Here is a 5,310-nt window from a genome sequence, read left to right as displayed (position 1 = left end):
CTGTTGTAGTTCTCTGGTCTATAATATTACATAGCTCTTTCTCTTTGGCATAGAAATGAGTAATTAGAATTGAGAAAAATAAAGGAATTACTACAGCCAAAGAATTGTCTTCTTTCTGAGTATTATCCTGACTTTTAGGAGCCTAGGATCCTGCCAGCCAGATCCTGAACCATTAATCTGGCTTTCACTGTTGATATTTTATTAATACTGGAGATATTCATGTTTTTTCTCCCATTTCTTTCCTTGAGTTATCTCCTGAAAAGAATGCTTATAGTCTCTGACTGGTTTAATGAATGATTGTTAACATTCTTTGGCTTGTCATTATGTTTTCTATCTATGATATATTGTGGCTTATCAGCACACCAGGATATTCACTCAGAATTTTGGAGTGCTTCTCAACTACAATTTGTTGCAATTTCTTTTTTCTTTTTCAGAATTGAGAAGAGGGTGCCTTTTTAGCTCAGTTGATTATCAGTCTCCAATTCAACTTGAGATACACAATCGAGCTAGCACTTGAAAGCAAGGACCATAATTCCTGAGGATAATGATTTTTTTACAACCTTCTCAGGAGATAGCTCTTTTCTTTACCACACCTTTGCACCAAGGGACTCAGTGGGTGGGATAGGTGTTCTTCTTGCTCCTTCCTTCAACTTTCAAGATATTATTGTCCCCCTCCTCTCTAAAATCCCATCTTTGAATCTCAAGTTGTTTGACCATCCTACCTGCTGCCTTTTCTTATTACAATCATCCACAGAACCCCTGTTCACTTTCACATTTTCTTCGATGCTCTTTCATATGAGAAGTTTTAGCTCTCTAGCACTGCTACCATCATAATTCCTTGTGATTTCAGTACCACATAGATGATCCTCTAATTCCTGGATTTCAGTTCTTTGTTCACCTTCCAACTTCAATAACTGATCTCCATGGTCATACACTATACCTTGTCATAGAAATATCTTTAACCCTTTCATAATCACCATTTCAAGCATCCTCTCATTTCCTATCTTTCTTCTCACTTCCTCTAATATTATTACTTCATTAGTACTGCCAAAACCTGTAATCCATTCTTTTTCAGCATCTATTACTTTCTTATATTCTCACTTTTCTCTTTTCACCACTCTCTTTGCCTCTTTCTTCCTTTCTTATATTCTTCTGGTAAAATTAATCCTGTTGCCATTGAACTTTTTTGTCAACTCTGCTCTGGCCCTTTTACAGGCTTGTAAAAAGCCCCAATCATCTTATTTTAAATTCACATCTAATAACTTCAAGTGATCCCTCTGTTTTGCCAGGCAGTCATGATATATTTTCCTGGTACATCTACTCTGTCTCCTGAAAACTACTTTATGAATTCTTTATTATCTTTAAGCCTTCACTCTTGTTTGATGGTTCTGCTTTTTATTTTAATGAAAAGCTAGTAGCAATCAGAAGAAAACTTTTACAAGCTCTGTCATTCCACCTAACCACCTAGTGTGTTTATGCATATTTTCTCTCCCTTCCTGTCTGTTGATATGGATGGCCCATCTGTGCTCCAATCAAAGGCCATTCCTTATCTTCTGTGCTTGATCCATTCCATCCCCTCTTGACTAGCCAAAGACATCACTCCAACATATCTCCTTTCTCTGTCTCACATTGTCTATGTCAAGTGATCTAATAGGTTATTCCTATCAGCATAAAAATATGCTACTCTTTTTTCCAACCTTAGAAAAAAAATCTTTTCTTTCCCTCCCATTTCCCTGCCAAGGCCACTACTCTGTTTTTTATTTCCTTTTACAGTCAAATTACTCAAAAGTGTTCTCTACATTCACAAGACCAGTTCATCTTTTTTTTTTTTTTAATTCATTCTTGAACTCAGTTCAATCAGGACTTTGTCCCCATCATTCTATTGAAATGGTGAAAATCATCAATGATTGCCATGTTGTGAAATGAAGTAGTCAATTTTCAATCCCTATCTCACTGGACCTATCACCAGTGTTTGGCCTACTTGATCGCTCATTCTTCTTGAGTGAAAACTTGCTTTGACCCACTTGATCACTTGTTCTTTTTTGGTTGAAAACTTACTTCACTTAGTTACCAGAATTCACTCTCCTACTTTCACTTGACTTCATGGGTCTCTCAGTCTTTTTGTTGATTCTACTTCGTCTCCCTGATGAACTAGATGTTAAACTGCTGCAGGCTTCAGATCTTGGATTTTCCTTCTTCTTTACCTACACTCATTTCTGTGGAGATCTCATTAATTTAATGCGTTAAACACATTTGAATGTTGATCATTCCTCAATTAATATTTCTAGGCCAGATTAATTTTACTGAACTCCAAATGTATCCATCTGCCTTCTCAGTGACAAACAATCTCATATTTACATGTGCATCCTTTGTAACACTCGTCACATGTGTAATTATGAATTTGTGTGACTCTAATTAATGTCTGTCTCACAGATAGACTGTCATCTCCTTAAGCACCAGCACCTTGGCTACTGTTTCTCTTTATTGTATCCCCAGTACCTAACACCTAGCACAGAGCATGAAGGATATCAAAAAGAAATATTTAAGAACATAATAAAGAGATATCAAGGTTTTAATGGTTAGAGATGATGGAATGTATACAGATCAAATCCTATTGAAGAAAATTAGCAATATACCTGAAATAGACTATGTCTGGTTTTGGAGATGCCACTGATCTCTTCTAGGTGCCAAAATATCAAGCTTAAGGGTATAAGAATAATTAAGAACCTATAGTGCTGTGGTTAAAAGCATGGGATTTGAAATCAGAATATTCACACTCTTTTTGAATGTCAGTTCTTCATGTTTTAAATGGGGGACAATGACAGTATCTGTTTCATAGGGCTTCTGTGAGGATTTAATAGTATGGCATACATATAGAGAGTAAAATGTTAATAGATGTCTAACATGTGAAGATGCCCTGCATTAGTTGTATACCAAGCAGAATATTCTGGAGGACAGAGGCAGAAAGGACTAATATTGCTTAGAGAAGTTAAAAATTGCTTCAAAGAGGAGATGACATTTTAGCTGGCTTTTAAGGATGAGCAGGGGGTTGCCATAAAGAGAATGGAGGGAAAGGTACAGAAGAATAAATTAGCATTTGAGAAAATACTCTGTAAGAAAAGTATAGTTAGAGTAGGAAGGGAAATTATCTGAAGTTGAAAAATTTTAAAATATATTCTTTGTACTAAATTTAAAGCCCAAATCGTTGAATAAGTATGTTTCTTAAAATAGTTCTAGCATCTCTTTACTCATATTATAAAAGAAATACTATTTAGGGAAAATCTGAAAAAATACAGAAAAACACACACACATACACTATGCACACACGTGTAAACTTACAGGCGTTCTTTCTGGGGACAATCTCTATTTCCTTTTGATATTTTAATATATCCTTGCTGTCTTTTTTCTATATCCATATGCATTTTTACATAAGCAGATTGTAATATGTAAATGATCTTGCATACTCTTCTTTCTCCCTTAATACAGTTTATTGAGTGCTTGCAGGGTGTTAGACTTTGTACTACCTGTAATGTATATTATTTCTAAATGACTATGTCTTTATAAGCATTAAAAATTAGAAAGCTGAGATTACTTTTATAAAGCTAAATAAAGTGTTTGAATTAGTATTCAAATACCAGTCTGTCTGACTTTAAAGTATATCCTTACAACTTTTAAAACCTTCATAATATTTAATTGCTACATAATAATATTTCAATGTTATAAATATGCCACATTTACTTAAATAATTCTCTGTTGTTGAATAATTTAGCTGTTTGCAACTTGTCACTATTGTAAGTAATGCCAGTGATGAACATCTTTGGAGTCTGTTATTTCCTGTATTTAGGACTAATGTATTATGAGAGATTCCTAGAATTTGTTATTGAGTCAAAAGGCATAAACTCAGCATATTGACATTTTGCTTTCCAGAAAAACCCATGGCATTTCTGGTATTCTATAAACAGTTTACTTCAATGAAAACATTTCCTACCTTTGATTGATGGGCCACAGATATAGTGCTTTATTGATCACCTTTTAATAAATTCACAACCATAAATGATTAAGTGTAGTACATTCTTTATTCAATTTGTAATCCACAAAACAGTTACCATCATAAACATAATTTAAAAAATTTGATCTGACTGTGGATATAGGTAAAACCCCAGAATAATATAAATTGTTCGGAAAAAAAAAAACCCAAAAACCATCATATAACAAAAACTGTAACAATGACATCAAAATCAACCAAAAATCTCTCTTCCCAACCCATCTAAATGTGTTTTTATTTCTGAAAAAAGAATGTGTTATCATTTTCCAACAAAGCAGAGTGTGATTGTGTACATTTTATGAGAGATGAATGTTATTCAGAGGTGAGACTTTGATCACCTTTTTTGTTTCTAGGACATGCTTTTACATTGGCAGTAACTGAAATTTATCCAAATAGACTTTCAAAGCTCTCAAGTGTTCTAAATTTATCTCACTCCATTTCTTTGGTTTAGAAACTAGTTTGGAAATCTCACAAGGCCAACTTGTCTTCAGTAATTTCTAGTGCTTCTTGTTTGGGGCAGGCTAGAAAAAGCTCTGAGAAGCTGCTAAATTTGGTGCTTGGCAGAAACCATTGCACACAGGGAGAAATGCATGAAGTGTAAAACCTAAAATATCAAAACTTTGACATTTCAAACTAAAGTCAAATGTACAGAGATTATAAAATCATGACATCTACATAAATCAGACATGTGTAGACAACCTATATTAGTGAAAACAGATAGGAAGTATTGATGAGATAATAACTTCTTTAATATACACCAATCGTTTTGTAAATCTAATGTTTGCATACAAATGGCTGATTTAGCCCAAGCGAGAAAAATCTCTATATTTTTTCCAACTGATTAAAACCAGTGTTAGTATTTGCCAAAAATGAACATTTAATACACAGACCTACAAGAAAGACTAGTATGGATAGAATTGTTTCTGGAAGACCTGGGCTTAAGTCCTGTCTTCACACACGCTTACTGTATAATTAGGAGACAATTTACTCAAATAGTCTGTATCTTAATTCCTTCATATGTAAGATAGAAATAACAATATCCACCACCTTGAACTGTGCTGAAGATCAAAGTGATACAATGTTTATGAAAGCACTATGAAAATCCTAAAGCCCTATACAAATATGACATATTATTTTTATTTTATTTTTGTTGATTGCAAGTTAAACTAAGAGTTTCTAGAATTAACTGAGTGCGAGGTTCTCATGAAGTTTAACAAAATGTTATCTTTTAAATTTGCAAGGAGAAATTGTTAATTAGATTGAAA

This window comes from Pteropus alecto, unplaced genomic scaffold, assembly GCF_000325575.1.
Source record: "Pteropus alecto unplaced genomic scaffold, ASM32557v1 scaffold185, whole genome shotgun sequence".
NCBI lineage: Eukaryota > Metazoa > Chordata > Mammalia > Chiroptera > Pteropodidae > Pteropus > Pteropus alecto.
The sequence above is the reverse complement of the archived record's forward strand: the minus strand, read 5'-3'. Positions refer to the sequence as shown.